We start from the raw sequence: 24327 nt of genomic DNA, 5'->3' as shown, positions 1-24327 counted from the left end.
TGAGGGTGTAACTCAGTGGTAGAGCACTTGCCTACCATGTGTGAGGCCCTGGGTTCAATTTCCAGCACCCCAAAAATAAAAAGAACACTGGGTTCCGGTCTTTTTATGTGTTCCTAATTCAATCTTCACTACAACCCTATGAGGCATGCACTGTTGCTGCATCTCTGGGAAATGAGATACTTCATCTAACTCATACAGTCTGATTCTTAAAGTCATGTATGCTCTCATGCACCAAATGGTTATGAAAGGTCGCTGCTTTGATAATGTTATCATTTTGCCAGCTTGATTTGAAAAAGAAGATGGTAGAAATATGGTCAACCTGAAAACGGCTTTATTGTGCTTTCTGGCATAGTGCTAACAAGAATAGCATAAGCACATTTCGTACATCCTACACTCCTGAAAGACACTGTTAATGGATCTTGGCATTATGATTTTTTTCCTGAGCCTATTTCCATGTAGACTCCCAATTTTCTGGATCAAAGTTGCTGCCAATCAAAGAAAACCACTCCTAACACATAGGAGTTGGCACATGAATGAAAATATGTTTATTAATCTGAAACAATCAGCTTGATTTCTGGTAGAAAACTGAAAATATGGCACTAAGTACTGCAAAGAGATGGTTAACCAAAAGGGAACCCCATGACTACCACACTTAACATTTCATCACAGGACCAATGATTCACCTCTTCTTTAGGCAGGATCACCCCAGTCATCAAGCAAACTGGACAGGTGGCAGAAATGCAGAAGACACATGCAGGATGCAAGAAAAAGTTAAGGAAATACTTCCCAAATTACCTGAAAATTTTCAACAGTTCCAGCCATACACATAAACATAAACCCACAAACTATACACATAAACATAAACCCACAGCCTATACTCATATGATTAGCACGATAATTTATTTTCCTTTTTTTTGTTGCTGTTATTTAAAAACAAAAACTCCTAATCATAAAAGTATGCCTTTAATTCAGCATGTTTCAAATCATATAACCTCAAGAGGAAAGATATACTTTCAAGACTTAACTATGAGAACTATATCAGATTGCTAAACAGGATATATTACTTTACATGTAGATTACATAATTATATATGTAATGCAAATATCTACCAAAAAAGGGCTTTCATATAAATTTTTATAAAGTAATAGTAAAATACAAGGCTGCACTGCAAAAGACTTCAATAATGCCAAGAGGGCTGGGGGTATAGCTCGGTGGTAGAACACTTGCCTAGTATGCATGAGGCCCTGGGTTCAATCCCCAGCACTGCAAAATAAACTAGAACATAAGTTAAAAATATTAAAAAGAACATGGACTAAAGGTGCAAAGTAAAATTATTCCCCAATTTTTAAACTGATGATACTCAAATTAAGCATCTAGACCACAGAAGAATAATTTATGAAATAACTGATTCACTTCTATCTGTAGCAGACAAGCCCATGTTTTCTTTGCTTAAAGGGCTATACCTCCACTGCAACAGACTCTTAACTGATGAAAATGTTTAACAAGTAATTTTCTTTTTTAAAGTATTTTGTAAAAGGGTCATCAGTATCATGCCAAAACAGCTGTAAGATAACATTTAGGCCTTATAACTTATAAATAAACATTAATTAACCAACCTTTTAATTATCTTTTCTAGCTATTATCCCTTCCAACTATTCCCCATACATAACTTAATTCACTCAGAGAAATCATTACTAAAATTGGTGATTAAGATTAATTGAAAGTCAATATTAAGTGGGTTTTTTTGTTATTTTAATTCAAATTAATAAAATGCTTCAGAAAGTACAATTAGCTGCAAGTTAAACAAGTGACCATTTAAGTTCATAATTTAGTAACTTTTCATCTATATTATATGTAAAAAAAGGTCATTTGCCATAATTAAGATAGATATATTGGGGGCTGGGGTTATAGCTCAGTGGTAGAGAGCTTGCCACACATATGTGAGGCACTGGGTTCAATTCTCAGCACCACATAAAAAATTAATAAATAAAATAAATAAAGATATTGTGTCCATCTTTAAAAAAAAATAGATATATTGAAAAGATATATCAGGCAGACAGCCAGGACTAATATAACCTGGCATGAGTCCCCCACGTGTGAATGGAGTTGGGGGGTGGGGCTCAAGATTTCTTAAGCTACAGTTAAGTACACATCCATAATTTCTATGTATGATATAGTGAAAAATATATGTATCACATTCACAGATCTCATTACAACCATTCCTTTCAATCTTATCTCTCACCTAACAGAGTCAGTGCCAATACAACAAATTGTACAGTCTGATATTTTAGCTTATGTATCTAGAAAAAAAGATTAATGGCAAGGCTTCTAAAATACCTTTAATACTAAATAATCTAGAAATAGCACTTAAGTCCATAGAAATGATTAAGATCTCTTAGAAGATATAAAAGAGAAAAGATCTGGAAGCCCGGAACTAAGCCCTGAAGGACCACCAACACTGAAAACTATGTATAAAAGAAATTAGCAAACAGAATGCAAAGAAAACTAGCTAAAAGGTCGAAGATCAGCAAAAGCCAGTACTATAGAATCCAAGAGGGTTTTAGATACAGCATGTGAAAATGATGGCTATCATTACCTTATGCTAAAATTTATCTTCCCCTGTAGACTACAAGCTCCTTAAGGGCAGGGACAAGTATCTAACTGTCTTCAAGTTTAAAACCTGTTGCTGGACTCAAGGGTTTTAACAATTCTACTGCAGAAGTTGGGGCTTTAGTTAGGGTGCTTAGCCAAAACATTAACCTACAGTCTTTAACAGAATTACAAAGCGGGGTTGCAGGGAGTTATTAGGTAAAAATCTCACTGAAACAGAAGTAAAAGGCTTACAGGGATGATTCTTCACCATGATTGGAGCAAGCCCCCCTGACAATCAACCCAACCCATCCCCCAAATAAAAAAACCCAATGCAGGATTAGTAGAATTTTTACTGTTTTTATCTCAACAATGTGGATAGTTTTGAATTATAAACTCCCCTCAGAAATTTACCTTCTCCTTAGGTTTTCCTCCCTAACAGTTGAAATGACCACTCAGACACAAAACAAACTGATAACCCTTGCTTTTATATCCCCAAGCACAAGGCAGGCAAGCCTGTAAATACTTCAAGACTGTGTACAATGTCTTAAACTGTAGGGTACCAAAAGTGCTGTCTTTTGGACCAAAAGTAACATGAGAATTACAAAATCTGTCTATACCAAACAGGGGCAATCTTTAACCCCAACACCTATAAGCAGCTCCAAAGACCCACTTGAGAAGGATCAACATAAACTTTCTGTCCACGAAAGGCCCCTTCCCTAAGTGCCTGTCACTGCCAATACTATCTCTTACAAGAAGGTCACATCTATCAACAGTGTATGACCATGTGAAAATATAATCATTATTTCAATATAATTAAGGAACATTTTAAAAACACACACATCCAAAATATGAAGGAGGGTAGGAGAGGGGGTATATCCTTTAATAGGGAAAAATTTATATATTTAAAAGGCAAATGTTATATATCATCAATTTTATAACTAAGAAGAGATAATTTTTTTCTAAAGTCAAAGAACTTATAATGAACCTGGATGTTGAACCCAGGTCCACCTAACTCTAGGGCCTTATATTTTCTTTTTTTGGGGGGAAGGGTGTGGGGTTAAGAAAACTTTGATATAATAATTGATAATAATCTTGACATATAAAAATTCTATATATTTATGGAATACAGTATGAAAATTTGACACATACATATAATATATAATGATTAAGTCAGGGTAATTAATATTTCCATCTCTTAAAACACCCAAACTCTTTTCCTCTATAAAAAGTATAATAAATGGTTGTAAGCTATAATCAGCCTACTATGCTGTAAAACATTACAACTTATTCCTCCTATGTAACTGTATTTCGCTACTGATTATCTATCTCCCCTCTTCCCTATCCTTCCTAACCCATAGTTATCACTAATCACCTCTACTTCTGTGAAACCAACATTTTTAGCTTCCACCTGAGTAAAACATGTGGTAGTCGTCCTTCTGTGCCTGGCTTATTTTAACTAACTTTCCAATATCCTTTCGAACTATTTCCTATTAATACATGTAACTTAATTCATTCAGAGAAATCGTTATTAAAATCGGTGTTTTAAATTAGTTGAAAGTCAATCTTAAGGCTTTTTGTTATTTTAATTCAAATTAATAAAATCCTTCAGAAAGCACAATTAGTTGCAAATAAATCCTAAAAACTTTGGCCTTACCATCATCATATCTTAACCAACTACTATTCAACCTTCCCATCAGGGAAAGGTACCATGTGTACAAAAATATATGGAGAGGGGGGCTTGTTGTTAATCTAAAAATAACGGATAAAATATCTATAATACAAAACATAAAAACTGTAAACATCTGGAGATGAATATCAACCTCCCAGCCTAAGCATAGTCATAAGAACTATTTTCTCCTTAATATGTTTTTAAATTTTAATTGATATATAATAATTGTATGTTTTGTATATATTTATGGTGTATGATATTTCAACAAATGTATTCAGTGTACAATGATCAGATTAGAGCAACTGGCATATCCATTACTTCAAACATTTATCTATACTGAAATGTATGATTAATTGTTGTCAACCACAGTTACCCAACTGGGCCACAGAACATTCAAATATATTCTTCCTATACAACTGCACCCCAGTGCCTGCTAGTCATCCTTTCTCCATCCCTCTCTCCCTTCTGCCCTCCCCAGCTTCTGGTAACCACTAACCTACTCTCTACTTCCATGAGATCAAGCTTTTAATTTCCACACATAAGTGAGAACATATGGCATTTGTCTTTCTGTGCCTGGCTTATTTTACATAACATAATGTCCTCCAGGCTCATTCATGTTGCCACAAATCCTGGGTACACAGCCAAAGGGAAAGAAATCAGTATGTTTCGGAGAGAGATCTGCCCTCCCATGTTCACAACAGCCAGGACATGGGATCAATGGAGGTGTCCAACGGCAAATAAATGGATTAAGAAAATGTGGTATATACACATGGAGGAATACTATTTAGCCACAAAAGAAACTTTTGTTAAGGAACAGATAACACATACTCTGTATTTGACATGCATTATTTTTAGTATTTCCCATAGGAGATATTAAATCTACTTTGCAGATGAGGAAACTAACTCATCTAATTGAGTAATTAGGTAATTTACTCAAGTTAAAGCAAAAATAACTAACCATCAGTTGAATCCAGGTATCTCTGACTTCAAGTCCTCTACTTTCCCCTTGTTGCTTCATTTTCATTCTGCCTCTGGGCACTTTATCTACCTATCTCTTTATCCCCACCCCCCTCTGAAAAAAAGCAGCTTAATATCAAGAAGATGCTTTCCAACAACCAAGCCTTTACACAGTCACAAGCACCAACTTAATTACCCCAACTTATTTCACTAACAAGATTATTGACTTACGTCTACATAAGCAAAGGAAATGGAAAAAATAATATGACACCACAGGATAAAAGATTGAGGTGAAGGAAAAAAACGTAAGGGCTGTGACAAAATGAAAATTTTACCTGTTAAAAAGAAACAAATCAATTCTAAAACCTCAGGTGAGAAAGAGTTACCAAACCACCTTTCCTGGCTCCAACCAGGGGTTCCAAGGATAAAGGATGAATATAAAGATCCACAAAATGCTTGTGAAAAATTTCTTATTCCATGCTTTTGTATTGATGCAAATCTAAAATTACCAACATATGAATATACTGGATCATATGGATGACCATTATATTGCTGATAACTCACTGCCTTTTAATTTTAGTACTTCGCTTTTGTTCTTACCACTGTCTTAGAGACTAGACTTATTTTAATTTCTTTGGTATCAAGTCTTCAGAGACAAGGTTTTCTGTAACTTTTTAAAGAAAAAATGCAGGGAAACACTTGAAATGCCTCTGTATAGCTGAAAGTAGTCTTGGTGAATTCAGGAGAACTTAAGCTGGGCAGATTGTAGATAGTCAACTTTCTTACAGCCAAACAATGTCACATGGTGGTGTTAATTTAAATCTTATTGATTTTGTAGTTTTGTTTATATTTAGTTAATAAATCTTTTAGTTTTATAGGTCCTAATGAAACAAATCTTCCTGCATTGAAAAGGAATCCAGTAACATACTAAACTGACTGCTTTTCATAGGGGCTATTACTCAAGTTAATTTTCCCCATTACTTATATAATAAATATGGCTATAAAATGTAAACTTAAAAAATCATTCATATACAGGTTTTGTTTTTCAAAAACTTCACTGACAAATCAAATTAAGGCTATAACTGTTGGTTCTAATTGAGACTACAGATATGGGACAAAGATGAGCCATCTCTTGCCATATACTGTCCAAATTCCTGATGCAATGAATTGTGAAATATACTAATATAAAACTGATGTTTTGCTGGGCACACACCTGTAATCACAGCAGTTTAGGAGGCTGAGGCAGGAGGATGGAGAGTTCAAGGTCAGCTTCAGGAACTGTGAGGTGCCAAGCAACTCAGCGAGACCCTGTCTCTAAATAAAATACAAAATAGGGCTGTGGATGTGGCTCAGTGCAGTGCCCCTGAGTTCAATCGCCAGTAACTGCCGCCACTACCCCCTAAATTGATGTTTTATGCAATACATAACCAGAATAAAAACTAATAGCTTTTCACATAGTAATAAGAGCTTTAAAGCAAAAGAGAAACATCTCAGGAAGACTACCTAGAAACCAGAATGGCATCAACTCACAAAATGATTCTGATGCATAAGAATAAATGTAAATCCATCAATTATTTATCTAAAAATATTTATAGCAGCAGGGTCTGTAAACAGATACACACACACATACACACACACACAAACACACACACACACGCACGCACGCTCTGGAGATATACAGATGCTACCCAACTTAGAATGGGGCTACATCCATATAAACCCAACCCAAGCTGAAAGTATCCTGAATTGAAAATGCATTTAATATACCTAATCTCCCAAACCTCATCATTAGCACAGGAACAGAACCAGTTGTTTCGGCTTGTGATCACACAGCTACCTGAGAGCCGGGTCTTGCTTTCTTGTCCAGCATCACAAGAAAGGATCATACCAGCCCAGGAAAAGACCCAAAGTCAAACTTCAAAGTACAGTTTCAACTGAGCCTGTTCCACTTTCATATCGTCATAAAATTAAGAACCGTAAGTCCAATTTTCATAAATCAGGGACCTTCTACAACAGTTTAAATTCTTGGAACTTACAGATTAGATATATCACATTGTCTTCCTATATGCTTTTAAATTTTTTCCCCACAAAACAGCTAGCCTTTCATGGACATAACCAACAATTCAGATCACATCAAAAGACAGACCAATCTCACAGTACCCAGGGCTGTGTTCTTCTATAAAAAGGAAGCAAAGACCAAATCAAAATCCCACAAAGGCCATGTGCAGTCTGTAGTGTTAAACATGCTTTAGTTAACTACAGCACATAGTAAGATTTTGGGGTTCTCATTTCAGACTATAAATTCAAGGCATGCGTAACTAATCTTCTTTGTTTTTTTTCTTCATAAAGGGTCAGGTTAAAGAACCTTTTAAAGATACCATTACAAATATGCTTAGTAGATCTTTTTTTCTTCACTAAAGTTAAGATTCTGGGTCTCAGAATTGGCAAAACAAGTAAGGTCACTAGTAAGCTTTTGTTTTAACAAGATTTATTTCTGTCTAGGTGTGCTACAGTTTAAACAAACACACTATCCCAGTGACTAAAATAATTTTAACTGCTTCTTTTATTAAAGCATAGTCAATTTAACCTTTCATAATATTATTATCAGGGTTCTAAAATTATTCATACTTTTCTATTTGCAGCATTTTTCTATTCAAATTTCCTATGATTCCAAAAAAGAATACAAATAGAGAAAAATATTCTACAAAGTATTTTTAAATACAGGGGAATGTTTGATCTTACATTGTAAAAGAATAAAACAGAAAATAGGGAAGTTTATGGTCTTTTGGGCAAAAGAACACAGTATGTCTTCATTCATTCATTCATTCATTCAAGCAACATGGTCTTGCTATGTTGCCCCAGGCTGACCTTGAACTCCTGGGCCTGATATATTCTCCTGTTTCAGTCTCCTGATTAGCTGAGACCACAGACACAAGCCACTGTGCCCGGCTCCATCTAGCATACTACCTTTGTACACAAGGTACTCAGCAAGTGTTTGCTAACTGATAACATACTTATTTCACAGTCATTTTTTAAGTATAGCCAATAAAAATAATCAAGGCTACTTTCTGTCTTTCTATAACTGCAGCAAAAAGAACAATGTTTTCAAAAGCAGTAACAACAAAAACTATCCCTCTAATTTTCTTTTGAAAAGATGGAAAAAGATGGTGATGTGTTAAATACTGTATTCTATAAGTGCCAAAATAACGAGAATAAAACAATAACCTAAATTATAGATTAAATTGCATTTATCTTTTGTCTCATAATTTCAATTTTAGCACATATTATATGGCAAATTTTCAAATTTCCTTTTTAAAACATGACACAAATAAAGAAAAAAAATCTCATCACTAAATACCAACCTATTAATATTTTAAATAAAATATACTGTAAAAGTCAGAGTTCCAAACAAGAACATAATAACTTCAAACTGATAATACTAACCTCCCATTATACAAAGTAACAATATCTGGGAAGAAGATATACAAGAAAAACTGACTTAACAGACAGCTCATCGTTCCTCTCTTCTACATGGTCTAGAAGCCAGTGTAGCATCAGAGCCTGAATTAGGAAACTTGACCAACTTCCTGGATCTCCCAGAGACTCAAGGACAATATGTAACATCTCTAGGCCTCAGTTTGCTCAGTGACCAAAGGAGAGACTAGGTCCTGATTAGGTCTAAAAATTCCACAGTCCTCGAAGAGCCACGGGGATTTAAAGTGTGAGCTCTATTTGCTTAATTGCAGGTACAATTATTTCCCTAATCTTATACTGAACACTCTACAAGTTTCAAACTCCAGACAGACTTCCTTTCTCTTATTTTATCTTTATAACAATTCTGGGAGCCTGTAATTATGACATGCATTCAGCAATGCCAAAAGGAAGGCTGGTGAGGTCACATGATTTGATGAAAGCCCCTCAGCCAACAAAACCCTAGAAATCAGATTTTCTGACACCCAGCTTAGTGCTCACAAGAAATTTCCAGAAAAAGCTAGAAGAGCTACAAAATAAATTATATACCAGTAAGAAAAAAAATGAGGAAAAAGTGGTATTATTTTTAAATGGATATATTTGTTTCTTTAAACCACAATGCCATATGTCTTAATTTTTCTAAGATAACACAATTTTAGGACTTCATGTTTCAAGATTATTTTCACGAGTACTAAAACAAGAAAATCCCAGTGACTTAATATGTTATCAAAATTTTATCAAGTTTTCCTAAATTGATGACTGATCCTTGGTGGAAAAAAGGGTTTTTTGGTGCAGAAAGTTTGGGAATATTTGTAGATAAACAAAGCACATAAGTGTTTTAGTTTAATGTAGCAGTTTACAAATCTGTTGATCATATACATTTCAGACTTTTAAAAAGTACTAATTATCATTCTAAAGCCTTTTTATTCCAATGAACAAAATCACCTTGAAAAATACTTCTTTAGATTTTTAAAAGGTATTCATTTCTAAAATAAAAAAATTTGTTTTTCCTTACTTCCCAAACATACATTTTCAGATTTTATGTAAAAGTTGAGATACCTTACAACCTGTACTTTAATACAGCAGTGCTTCTTGTTTCTTCTGAACAGTTGTTAATCTAATGTTGTACTTTACTATCAAGAGCAGCTTGGAATACAGACACAATGGTAAAAAAAAAAACTTCTCTTAATCTTGGTGACAGAAATGATGGCATAGTAAAAGATCTCCTACAACACCCATACTAAGTCACAAACCCAAACTGACACTGAGAAATCTGAGAGCCCTCAATTCAGATGAAGTATATACTCTGAACATGTATTGGCAAAAACAGGTAATTAGGGGGACATGCTCATCAGAGAAATAACATTCGAAACAATCTTAAGCTATTATAGGGATTTGTGTCTAAAACTGGGAGTGAACATTTGCAGGTAATGGAGTAAGTCAAATTTCTTAATCTCTTCAAGTCCAAAAGGAATTAGACATTTCCAACTCTCCTCCAGAAAACCATGAGCTAGCTCCCTAACACAAACTAACCTAACACACTTTCTTTTCTACTTCCATCTAATAATGTTTGGCAAGTCCAAAAATACTTTCAAGTGCTTTTGAAAATGTAAGGCAGCTTAGAAACTTGAGCTGTTTTTAGTAAGGGTATTTTAGAAGTGGTATATAGCTTACCACTTCAGGCAAAGAGGTATGACTTGTCACTGGTAATAGGGGTAACTTGGGAAGCTGAAAAGAGCTATTTTAAGAAAATAAGAGAGTCTGGGTTCTAGTCTCAAACTTTCCCTTTCCTCTCACATATATGAAATTTAAGGCTTATATAATACACAAATCAAGTTTCTGTTTAAAAGTGATGGGATTAAACAGAATACGTTATATGTTAGTTTTCAAAGGTATATGAAATTATTTAGAATCAGTCAATGTTAGTTAGCTAAAAGATTTTAAATATTTCAGTTCCTTCCTAATCCTCAAATGCTTACATAAGTCAGCCTCCTCCCCCATTATATCCATTTTAGAAGTTAGAAGGTAATTCTGTTAATCAGGCCATGAACAGTTCTGAGATAAAAAGTAAATTTCAAAATCAACTTCCTGTCCACAAATATATAAACAAGTCATATTTTAAAGTATAGAATAACTAAAAAAGACTCACAGCAGGCTATCAAAGTTCAGTGTGCTTCACCAACCTATAGTTATTCTATTTCTGGCTACAGAGTAAAATTATAAAGTGACCTCTCTACAAAGGAGTTTAAACTCATTTAAACTAAGGATAGATTAAGTGCTAGATTAAGGAATAATACAAGTCTAAACCCACTAAAGAAAATACTAATGAACAGCATTTTCTAGAAGTTCACACTGGAAAGATGAAACTACCTAAACTTTATAATAGGCCTCTAAGAAATAACTAAAGAAATCTATACTTTGAGATTGCTAAAACTGGAACAAAAAAGTTGAAACATTTCTTTATCTATGGTTCATTTCAAGTAAAACTCTGTGAACTGAAAATTTTGAAATTGTTCTTTAAGTAAGGAAACAAACATCATTCATTTCCTAAATGTAAAATATAATTTAAAAAATAAAACTGGAGCTAGGTTTGTGACTCAGTAATAGAGCGCTTGCCTAGCATGTATGAGGCACCAGGTTTGATTCTCAGCACCACATATAAATAAATGAACAAAATAAAGGCCCATCAATGTATAAAAAAAATTTTTAAAAATAAATCTAATGGAAAAGATTGACATTTAAACATTCTCAAAAGTATTTTTCATCAACAGTTAAGCTTTTTTGTAAATAATATTAAAATTGCATTACTGTACATGTGAAGAAGACTGGCCTTTTTTAGTTGTACAAGGAAGGATATGCCTATTAAACTTTGAGAATTATATCACTTCCTGTTGATGTTCTCTTAAGGCCAACAACAAAAATGTAATCCTGGTCTGAAAGCAATGCTTTCCAGCAGGCATTTCCTTTTACTTTTCATTTTAACTAACAGAAGGAAAGAAATGATAAATTCTGACATGGACTGACACCCATCACTTCTGCATACTTGTGCTTTTCCATTCAAAGTCCTAACTAAATCTCCAATGTGTTTGATAAAATATTGTAAAGAAGCTTTGGAGTGCTGAGGAGGGTAATGCATCGTTTAACAATCACTTCTTGACTCTTATGGTTTGAGAGATATTTGACTTTATGCAGGCCTGATAATCTAGTTTGTCAATTGTAGAAAAGTCCTTCCCTCCGATTTCCCCCCCACCCCTTTTTGTCTTTGGGCTATCTTATTGGACATTTAATACCTTTGATGAAAGAAGGAGCTGTGAAAACAATGTAACATTCCAATCTTTACTTTACTAGTTTCTTTACTAGTCAAAGCAGAATAGAAACAAAATGAGAAATCTTAGAGATACAAAAGAAAATGTACTACACTAAAAATGGATGTGTAAGAATGGTGCCATCATGAGTAAGTCTTTCAATGTCCAAGTCTTCTGAATTATAACAAGATTAGTAGTTATATGTACAAAAGAATAAAATAATTGTTGGGAAAGTAAGAATGAATATCAAATATTTTAAATATCTTGGTTCTATATTTAATAAAAAGGGAAGTTGCCTACAAAACTTGATCCTGTAAATAAGTACAAAAACATCTTGTGATTATTCCCTTCCTCCCTGTGTGAAGAAAGGGAAAGGAGTAAAGGAAAAGAAAGCCATGAGTACACACTCACTAACCAAAACCACAAGAAAAATAATCTAAAACCAGACTATAGGAGGCAGGAGGAAAGTGTGATTCTGGACATAAAAACTGATTTTGCAATACCAGTAGGGCAAACCCACATGCCTGCCACAAGCCTCATTCAAAATCTAGTGGTTTCAACCAGGCCACACAGCTGGCAGCCTTGAACACTCTCCAAACAAAAGCCTGGACAGTAAGGGAAATGGGCTCAGGACTGATTCGAGCCCTAACGTGATTATGACGACACACTGACCTGGTATGACATGATGATCAGAAACTAAGTTAAACAGAGGACTTTAACTTTTATAGGAAAATCCTAAAGAAGCATTGCTTTGAATAAGGGCCTTTTTTAGTTAACAATGCTACATTCTTTCTAGGGAGAGTCATCCCCATGACACATGACACAGGGAGAACTCGGCAGCATCTTACCTTCAGAAATGATCTTGGTGGACTGTGTGAGAACCATGAGAATCTAGTTTCCTCTCAAAGTCAAAGGAACATATGGTTGAAAAGAAAGTCTTATTAGATTTGGAAATCAAATGTGGCTAACCAGGTCTCAAGGTGCTTTAAAGCTGCTTTACCCAGGTGCTTCTACCCAGTTCTGGAGTCCCACCCCACCCCACTCCCATGAAACAACCTGGACCAACTCCAGGAAGGCAGACACCTTCCCTCATAAATCCCAAATGCTGTATCTCAATCCCCACAGAACTCTAATGCAGCACTCTGGTTTTGTTTCCAGATGATTTAAAAAATTACTCGTCCAGACCCTGCAATCTCACTTCAAGGTGTTTACCCAAAGGATTTGAAATCAGGTTGTCAAAGAGATGTGTGCATTCCCACATTCACTCAAATGGACACATAAGTGTCCATCAACAGATGAATTGATTGAGATACTGTGACACATCTGCACAATAGAATACTACTCAGCCTTTAAAAAAATCTAAATATCACAAGTTATCACTTAAATATGGAATCTAAAACAATCCAACTAATAGGATCATAGAGGATGGGGTAGGGGATAATCATCAAAGTACATTCTCAAACAGAAGGAACATTTTGTGGGTTTGTTTTTGAGCTCTACAGCATAGTGTGGTAAATATAGTTAATATTATATTGTACCTTTCAAAATTATTGAGAATAAATCTTACATGTTCTCACCACATATCAAAAAAGGATGTTTCTGAGGTAATGGATATGTTGATTGATCATTCTACATTGTATTCATAAACCACAACCACCTACAAATATATAAAATTATAAACTGTCAATTTACAATAAAATTAAAAGTCAGGAAGAAAGAAAACTACTCATCCAAAGGAGATCTGAATAGATACCTGAAGAGTGGGTGAGGCGACATCCATTTCCTTCCTTGAAGAGGAAGTACCTTCCTAAGACACTCTTCACCAAACAGGAAGCAAACCCATGTCCTTTCCTATGAGCTTTGAAGGATTCTATTCTTGTATCAGGAATGCTTTCTTTTTCAGCTAGATTATATTTTATAAATGTGAAAACCTAGATGGTGTTTCCATAAGTTATACAATATACAGCTTCTTATTCTCTCTCTTTCTTTGTAAATAAAACTATCTACAAACTGCCAGGAAGTTATTTCACCACCACATCACCTAAATTTAGCACCAGCAAAATCATCATGTTTGCCATTAAATCTAGGTAGACTGATACTACAGCTCAATATTTCTGGCATTGTTCTTACTGAAATCTGCTTCATTTGTCTCTAGGTCTTAGTCAAGATTATTAATATGAGTTCATTCCTTTTATAAAGATTTACTGGTGTTTAAGATAAACAGTAGTGATTACTGTAACACACATGACATAGATAAATGTTATGAGCTTCCTTTTCACTAAGAAAGCAGTATTCATCCAAATACAGGAAACTGAAGATCTCTACATAAGCAAGACACTAATTATTGTATTATGATATGCAATACTGTAAGAGCATTATGAATGTGCAGTAGTATTACTCAAAATGTTAATATCTAGTATCAATATTTGGGTTTCAGTTCAGACCTTTCTCCAGTATGCCCATTCCTAAGACATATTAGGAATTTTAAGACCCATAAATTTTGGTACCCAACAAACCACAGCTCAAATATTAACTTCTGCTATTTACCACATGTGTGATCCTGGGCAAGTTAATTAACTTCCCTTGACCTTAGCTGCTTCATTTATAAAATAAGAACAACACATATCTTATGGAGTTTTTAAGAGAATAAATAAGAAAATTATAAAATACCTATGGAAGACTGTAGCTCACAGCAATTACTGTAATAATTGTTAAAGTTGCAGGGATCAACCAACTTTTACTAAGATAGCCAGAAAAGTGAAATACTCAGGACTTTCAAATATTTCACAGCATCTATTTTAAAAATGTTTTTAGGAGCTGGGTATAGCTTAAGTGATAGAGTGTGTACTTAGCATTCATAAGGCCCTGGGTTCAATCCCCAGCACTAAAATTAGAAAGTAAGAAAATAAAGGTGTTTTTTAGTTTGGTATTCCAGGATCCAAAAGTCCAGATAGCATCTTCTGTCATAAGTGAATTAGGTTATCTTCTATCCTATCAAGTAGTTACTTGACATTTTAAGAGGCAAGTAGGTATTCCATCACGACTTAAAACACTAGGACTGCCAATTACTGAATCAGATTTAGCTAATACATAAACTACTCAGGCTATGCTAAACACCCTGGGAGGCTGCGTCAAATTTTTCAACAGCTAGTCAGTTAGTATTTATTGAGTCCACTGAGTGTCCAACTGTGTACTGGAAACTTGGCACACATATCAATGATCAAACACAATCCTCAACCCCAAAGCATTTGTCCCCCAAAGGAAACAAATAAGCAAAAGAGAAATTGAAGGAAAATGTAGTATATTTTAGTATGGTGGTTTTCTAAAAATGGTTATGCAGGATGATTGTGAACAAATGATGTTAATTAGTAAAGCTTCTTTGGGTCACTGAGTTTTGCTATGTTTTAAAAATGGGAGAGTGGGGCTAGGGGTGTAACAGTGGTAGAATGCATGTTCATCATGTACAAAGCCCTGGGTTCAATTTCCAACAGGATGAAATTTTTTTTTCAGGAAAGAATAAAATTAAAATAAAGGAATATAATGGGTGACTAATAGATGAGAAGGAGTTTATTTAGAACAGTGAGAAAGCCTGTTAATGCTGGATGAAACATAAGTCAGTTTCACTGTGAAAAGCAAAATTATCTGGGGGTAGGAAAAGAACAAAATTAGCAAAAAAGTTATTGATATTAAGGGTGATAGACTTATCTGGAAATTCAACAAAAAAAATTAAATGATTACCTGATATATTAAGATCTTTCCTAAGTATTCACAGGGAAAATCACTGTTTCTACAAACAATGGGTAAATTATATTGCTGACTATATGTTTATAATACTGCCTCACTCAATAAATACTGTCTACCAAACTATCTTTAACCTTTCTGTCACTTGCTATGAGCCTGTGTGCTTAATTTCTGAGTTTTTAAGGAAACAAAAACAGCAAAATTCAGACCCCAAAAAAGGTCCAAAATTTAATATGTACACATACCACTATTCAATACTATATAATAAATTAACACAGTGATAATCCTGATAATCCTTGATCTTCAGTGGGGATGAATACGCTTCCCTCAACAGTTTGGAGTTCTGCTTCCTAGACCCTGCCCCTCCCCACAACCTTGGCTGGTCCCACATTCCATTGCTCTTCTTTCCCTCCCCAAATCTGCCTTAAGTTTTAAAGGAATCTATTTGTCAAGCCTGACATACACATGCCTAAAATACATATTCTTAGGACAAAATACCAAGTAAGCTGGTGATTATTCCACCACAAAAACTATTTTCTCTATAGTATCAACTTATGCTATCTAAATCCAAAAGGATATGGTAAGGTTTGATTTATCGATTTTGTTCAAAATCTACTGAAAACTTTGATTCATTCACTCACTCTATAAATTCATCAAGTACCATGTGCCAGACGGTATAAAATAGTCATATTAATATTATCCTTACCCATATACAAGATGTACTCTAGAGATCAACAACCTTGAAAAGAAAATTAACACCCTTTCTTAGTCACTCCAAGTAGATATTGCTGTCCCTGGAATTTGCTCCAGAGATGTTGAGTCTTCTGCTTCCAAATTAGGCCTCATATCTGAAGCAGCTCTTTCAAACAGTCAATACCGTCTTTCTCCATTTAATGAAGATCTCATTCACTGTTATTTTCAAAGTTTACTTTTTAAGATTATAAAATAAATAAATGTTCACTGTAGGAAACTTGGAAAATAAAGAAAACTTTAAAAAAAAAAGAAAAAGATGGGAATGTTCACCATGCTTACCTAATGAAGTAGTTACTTGTATTTTTGTATTGTATTTTGTATTTGTTTTTTGTATTTTGTATTTTTGTTTACTTTCTTCCATGTTTTTCTCCCTTATTGTTAAAGATGACTAAATATAACAATTCACTACTCAATTATTCTACCTTACCACTACTGTTGTTGCTACCATAAGAATATGGCATCATAACTTAACCATGTCTTTCTTCTCAGTTATACGGTACTGCTTCCATTGTTTCACTATTTAAAGAAACTATATTATAGAAATCTTTGCACATAAATCTTCACATGAAGATATGATTAATCTCCAGGCTTTCCTAGGTTAACATAGAATCAACTGTAAGTTTTATGATATGTAAAGCCAAAATTATTTTCAGAAAATAATAACAATTTACATGAGAGTGGTTTCTGAAAATGCTTTTAATCACAACTCAATTAATAAAGGGAAATCTTTATTAATTGAGTTGTGTGGGTGGAGATGGGAGGGGAGGGGGGATAGGAAGGGCAGCAGAATACAACAGACACTAGTATTGCTATATGTATAAATGTGGCTGTATAACCAATATGATCCTGAAATCTGTACACGTGGAAAAATAAGAATTCATACCCCATTTGAATCAAATGTATAATATGTCAAGATCATTGTGTTGTCTTGAGCAACCAATCAAAAAAAAGGAAATCTCTCATTCAATCAAACATTGTTATTAATTTGATTTAAAAAATGGTATTTAGCTGCAGTTTTCATTTCTATTATTAAAGACTTTATTCTTTATAGAGGCTAAAATGGATCTTCGTTTCCCCAGCATGAGTGAATGAGTGATATGAATGGCCTATTAACATGGCTTGGCATTCTGGTCTTTCTGGACAAAGCTTCGTCACCTTTACCTCATCATCTCATAAACAGAGGCCATTACCACCACATTCTAAGCAATGACTACTCTCCCTGGGACACACCTACCATTCCAGTAGCAGAGACAGTCCAAATGGAGCCATCAGGAAACCAGTCCATATTACTACTCACCTCCCCACAACTGGCAAGACGAGCCTAACACCAGGTTAAGGTTTAACAGACTTCCACCAAAACTCCTACGATCTTAATGATACTTTTCTCAATTCCTCCTAGTACCTATAATACAGTTCAGCACAGTACTATTTTGAAAGAAGCCTAGTACTTATATCACAAGTATATAAGTACTATATATATATATATATATATATACACACACACACACACACACACTATATATATATATATAGTATAATGTGACTCTGTGTACATAACACATATAAAGTACACATACTCTGATCCTTATTAAGTTCTCTCACATACATGTGAAAAAATACAGCTTTCCATTGCTATTGGTTCAAAATAGTGACATCAATAAAATTAATAAAAATAAAGCCATAGAAAAGGACCCTTCCATGTCTCTCTTTCCCAGGTATGCTGCACAGGCACACTTGCACACATGCACACAGCTGCACTTAAATTTGGAGGATGTGTCTTTTTATAAAATATGTTAAAAGGAATGTTCACAAGAGGAAAAATAATAGCATATTTTCAATTTCTTATGTTTAGCAAGTTTTTAGTTTCTTATAAATGAAGAATCATGAAGATTGTTAATCATAGCTTCAATGAGCCAATGTCAAAGACTGTAAGCAAGTGAAATGTGCTTGTCCATAGTGCAGATTCATCCCTCTACACACTGGCAGCTCTAAGCTCTTTCCTAACTCTCATAATCATCCAGAAACATAAAAGATGAAATAGGAAAGATGAGAGACTACTTAGCTTTCACTAGTTTTAGATTTTAAAGTAAGTTTATGGTCCCTGAACATTAACTTAGAAAAAGCAGTAATTAACCTTAAAGAAAGAAAAACTCTCAGTTACTTTACTCTGGTTTTAATAAATAATGTATTGGGGGGTGGGGTTTCTCTAGAAATTCCTCTTAGATAGTGAGCTACTGATTGCCCTATCTCATTCCTGTCCCAATAGTACTTTACCAACAACTAACCCACCTTGTTGCTTTTGCTTAAGCTTTCCTTGTCTAACTTCAAGGTTCTCCATTCCTAATGCAAGGCATGTATACATTCTTGAAGTATGCTCAAGGAGATGAATACAATGTACTTGTGTCATCTCTTTCCTTACAAAACAGACACACATGAGCAGTCTTCAAATAAACAATCTTTAAATGAGAAACAATCTTGCCTTAAATTCATTTGCATAGAATGATGGTATTATTTAAGGATGGTATTATTTAAGGAATACTCCTGAAATAAATTAAGTACACCTTGTAATAGAATATTCAACAGAAAACAAAACTACAGTATATCTCCTCTCCTCAAAAATGCTTACAAACATTTACACATGTGTGAGCCCTGGCATTTCTGTAAAATTCATAATATACTATAATCTACTTAAACACTATCCAAAGAATACCATAAAGCTTGCAAAGTCTCAAAACTACTTTAACTGATTGCATTTCATAGATATTTAAGTAACTCTTCAACACATCCTTTACAATTAAAAAAATGGTAGAATAAATCATAACACTGATGGACAAAGTTAATTCAGTTGAAAGCCAACCAGTTAAACAAAGTAACAATACAACATCACCTATGACTGTCTTCACAACTAAATACAACACCCAACTAAAACATAGCCTGCTCAATTGTGTGAATAAATTTATCTGGATTTCCAGCTTTTACCCTTACTAGAAAAAGCAATCACAAAGTGGATAATACAACTAAATACTGACACATTAATAGAGTTTAAAGAACAGAAGGAAGATCTAAACAGATAGGAAGGAAGGAAGGAAGGAAGGAAGGAAGGAAGGAAGGAAGGAAGGAAGGAAGGATGGATGTACAGATGGACAAAAAGACAGACAGATAGGTTCTTAAAGCTGTATTACTTACCAAGTGCTTCCAACAATCCCCAGTCCTTTGGGAAGCAATTTTAATGAACCAGTTTCATGCATCCCAGAGGCTCAACCCACATTTCCTGATTTCTATGACAAAGATTGTCATTAACCTACCAAGATCACCAGGAATGCAGTACCAGTGTGGCCACACTTAAATAAACCTCTCATCTACTTTGAGCAAAACAAAAACACTGTTAAACTGGTATGGCAAGTTGTACAACTTTGCACTATTATACATTAGTTTCAGATGAGACCGCCTGACTAATCGGCATACCTGAAGCACATACAGGCAAGTTGAACACGCGTAACTTGCACTGAACTTGGGAAAACAAGAACTAATCAATTCAACCTATTTTTAGCAGAATCATTATGAGATTATGTAAACTGTTTGATGAATAAAATTCTACATAAAACTCTATAGATTATATGTAACTGCTATATTTCAATGGGGGGAAAAACCCACTCTTGATTTTTCAGTTATAAAAGTCTTTACTGGTTTCTTCTAACAAGACAATTTGTATGTTCCTATACGGTACCTTTGTGACATTCCTGTATAAAATTTTTCTATTTCTCTGAGTCACCTCTGTAGGCACTGATAAACTCGATTCCTTAAATGAAGATTCTTGCCATCTCAGAGCTGGGGACATAGCTCAGTAGTAGTAGTAGTAGTAGTAGTAGTACGCATGGGTTCCCTAAGTAAGGAACTAGGTTCAATCCCTAGCACTGAATACAAAAGATCTTTACCATCTTAATTTCCTTAAGTAAAATTCTAAACAAGTGGTTTCTAGAATACTGAGGAATATATTCCATTCCTTTAGGATATTTTAGGAAGAACTTTGCTAATATCAGTGACCAAACAAGTAACCCAGACTGGCCTATAAAAACAGCAATAGATGAAAAAAAAAATCAATATTCAAGACTATGAATACATCTATTAATCTGTATACATAAACAAAAATATACCCTTCAAATTAAGTATTTTTAATTATAAAAATGTAACTTCTAATATGCATATCCCTAACATCAAACTAGACACCCTACCACCAGAATAATCAGAATTTAAAAGAGAACAAAACTAGGACTGGCAATAACAATAAATAATAGGATTGTGGAGCAACTAGAGCCTCTAATAATATTTTGTTGATGGTAAACTGGTGTAACCACCTACCTGGAACACTGATAATACAATTGTCCCTCAATATCTGAAAAGGGCTGTTTTTAAGATTTCTGTGAATACCAAAGTCTGCAGATGCTCAGGTCCCTTATATAAAATGTTGTAGCATTTGCATATAATCTTAATTCTCATATATTTTAAATCATCTCTAGATATATATAAACCTAATATAATATAAATGCTATGTAAATAGTTATACTACATTATTTATAGAATAAGGACAAAGAAAATCTGTACACGTTCAGGACAGATGCCATTTTTTTGTTTCAAATATTTCTGACCCACAGTTGGTGGAATCCATAGGTAAGAATGCTGGCTGCACCTACTATCACTCAATATACATTATTTCCCAAACCTAACAGTTTTAGAGAGTTAATGCTCACTAACAACATGTATAGTAATGTTCATAGCAGTTTTATCCATAACAGCCAATACTGGGTATTAATCAAATGTTCAACAGGATAAATGTTAATATATTCATAAAATGGAACCATATACAGCAATGAAAAGGATCTATAGTATGCTACAACATGAATGAATCTCACAAATATAATGTTCAATAAAAGAATCCTGACACAAAGAGATTACATTTTGTATGATTCAAGTTTTATGAAGTTCAAGAACAGGTAAAACTAATCTGGGGGGATAGAAATTATTTATGGGGATCAAAGCACAATAGAGATTAACTTTAGGGAGATATTAATAGGGACATAAGACAGAACCTTCTGGGGTACTGTAAATACCCTATGTATTTGGGTAGTATTTAAAAGATTATATATATCTTATATTATATATATTATATATATATATATTCCTGTATAAAATCTATGTATATATTGTAATATATACATATAAATTAATGTATATATTTGTAAACATGGAAAAATTCATCTGAGTCATATCCCGTCTTACCATGTACTCGCTTCCTGATCTTCAGCAAGCTACTCAGAAAAATGCATAAACCTGACTTTTTTTCTGCTACTAACGGCAATAATGCCTTTAGCACTGGGTTGATATTAAGACTGTGAAACACACCAAAATGCCAATTATTTTTACCTGATTTCTTATTTACATCACATAAGGACTATGGTCAAAGATTTGTGAATGCTAGCAGTAAACAGCAACTGCATGGAAGAAAATAAATGTAAGAAATTAAAATTTGGAAAAGTCTGACTTCACTACCAAGTCACAAGAAAATGATACATTAGACTGACGTGATCTTAAAAGGTATGAATGTGTACAATACACTTAGAAAGGATTTCCATTAAAATGTGAAATTGAGTAAAATAATTCTAAACAACCAAGAGTTGGTTATCTTCAATTATATGGAAAAGACAGTTACACACAGTAAATAGATAAAAAATTGATATAGTAATTTTTTTTCTTAAATAAAAACTTTCAATTAACTAATTTGTTTTAAAGCCTCTCACATCTCATTTACGTTGGATAGTCACCATAGAAAACAGTTCTAACACGAAGTTTTTAACTAAAAAGCAACTCTAAACTTATATTACAATTTAAGTAAGTGTGTTCTATGTATATCATATTATTTACTGAATTTTCTTTTACAATTAATGGTCAAAAATAAAATTATTGTCTTTAATATCTTTCCTCTTTTTTTTTTTTTCTGGTGGTGCTGGAGATTGAACCCATGGCCTTGTGCTCGTGAGGCAATCACTCTGCCAACTGAGCTATGTCCCCAGCCCTTTTAATCATTTCTTCACAAAGAAACAACTGTATAAACAAACTTTCTTATTGGGCAAAACAAACAAAAAAAAAAAACAACAGAAAATAGAATCTAATTTTACTGATTAATTAATGCCAGAACATTAGCTTAAAATTGCCTAACATAATACAGTAGAGCATATAAATAATCACAAAAGGTCATTTTAATCTTTGGTTTTTTTTTTTTTTTTTTAATATTTTATTTTTTAGTTCTCGGCGGACACAACATCTTTGTTTGTATGTGGTGCTGAGGATCGAACCCAGGCCGCACGCATGCCAGGTGAGCGCGCTACTGCTTGAGCCACATCCCGAGCCCCAATCTTTGGGTTTTTTTAACTCCAATTTTTATTAGTCTTTGAATTTATTCTAATTCAAGATTCCAGGTTCTCAAATATAAAATCCTACTAAAAGTTTTAACTAATTTGAAAAACTACCTTATATAAATTATGCAAAGGTATTTTGTTTTTACAATTTTTTTAATTCACTAAAAATTCATGGCTAACTGAGATGTTCCTTCCTTCTGCTAAACTGTCTAAAAATAATACTATATATTAATTTGTACCAAATTTTTCAAAAGTGTAAAGTCACATTCTGATGTTATTTTAGATCTATATTTTCCGGGGCATTAAACTGCTCAGTATCAGAGGAATCAAAGTAAAAGGCTTTAGCCAAGTTCATTTTAAGCTAAGTTTTAATTTTCATTTAAGTTTTATCTTTAAATGCTTATACTTAAATTTTCTAAAGTAAAATCTCATACTCAGTTAAGCAGCAGTCAAATATATTGTGAACACAGTAAAAGCATTAAGATGGTGTAGTACCAGCAAAGACAGTATGACTAAATGCAGTTTTCATAAACAGACAAGCTACAGTTGTAAACAATAAGCCATGACTTACATGATGACATGAACAGAGAAGCTGAAAATGTCAGAATGCAAAGTCCCCTTAAGGGCAACAGGATTTTCTTTTATATTCATGTTACATGGACATCTTTATTAAGGTTTCAAAAACAATACTTAGGAAAAGCAGTCACTATGTGATGACAGAAGCCATTTTAAGACCTGTAAATCAACTATTTTACTAAAAACACAAGTACATAGTAAACCTAACTGGAATCTAAAGGGATTGCAGAAGATGCCAACACAATCGCTCATAGCTAAAACAGAACAGTAAATATTCATTCTAAACTTTTTAAATCTAGGAATTAAAAAAAAAGGCAAGGCAATTTTTTTTTTCAGTTAAAAAACAACTACATTTGTGTTTGAGCAGAGAATATCTGTGCCAAGTTTAGCCCACAGTGAATTAAAATGGCTACATTTGTAAGTAGGTTTAAAACTATGCTTAATCATTAAAAGAAAAACACCTACACTTGAATACATTCCACAAAATTACAATATGATCATATTTCTGAGTCTAAAGAATGTTGGTCTCACTAAAACGTTGTCCCAACTTATTCCTCATGCTAAATAGAAAAACTGTTCCTCTTCTGTGGAAGTTGATAAGAAATTCTGCCAAAATCCCCTCTGGCTATTTTAGTCATGAATTTTGTAGATGATGTTTTTGGGGGGAAGGTGGAGCTTTTTTTTTTTAAGACACTTTACAATATTATGAATGTGTATAGTATATATTTCAGTTTAAACAAACTTTAACCACAAATTATGATGCTTACAGCAAATTAATTTTTCCCCTTTTAAATAACTCGCAAGTGACCAATACTTGCTTTCATGCACTGACTATTCTAAGCCTGTTTAA

The 24327-nt window shown here is 33.7% G+C and overlaps 1 protein-coding gene across 16 annotated transcripts in view; it reads right to left on the bottom strand.

The window, feature by feature from the left end:
- Nucleotides 1-24327, bottom strand: part of Ncoa2 (nuclear receptor coactivator 2) — a 262844-nt gene that overhangs the window by 178501 nt on the left and 60016 nt on the right. The window contains exon 1 of one of the 16 annotated variants that reach the window (XM_058584415.1): nt 19675-21588. The exons of the other annotated variants lie outside the window; for them this stretch is intronic. The gene's annotated coding sequence lies outside the window, so the exon portion shown is untranslated. Of the gene's footprint in view, nt 1-19674; nt 21589-24327 lie in introns of those variants that run through there. 16 annotated transcript variants of the gene reach the window in all.

This window comes from Marmota monax, unplaced genomic scaffold (assembly GCF_021218885.2).
Source record: "Marmota monax isolate L192 unplaced genomic scaffold, Marmota_monax_Labrador192_F-V1.1 WCK01_AAM20220418_F8-fsc00063, whole genome shotgun sequence".
Taxonomy (NCBI): Eukaryota; Metazoa; Chordata; class Mammalia; order Rodentia; family Sciuridae; genus Marmota; species Marmota monax.
Note: the sequence above shows the minus strand (reverse complement) of the source record. Positions and strands in the feature narration are given on the sequence as shown.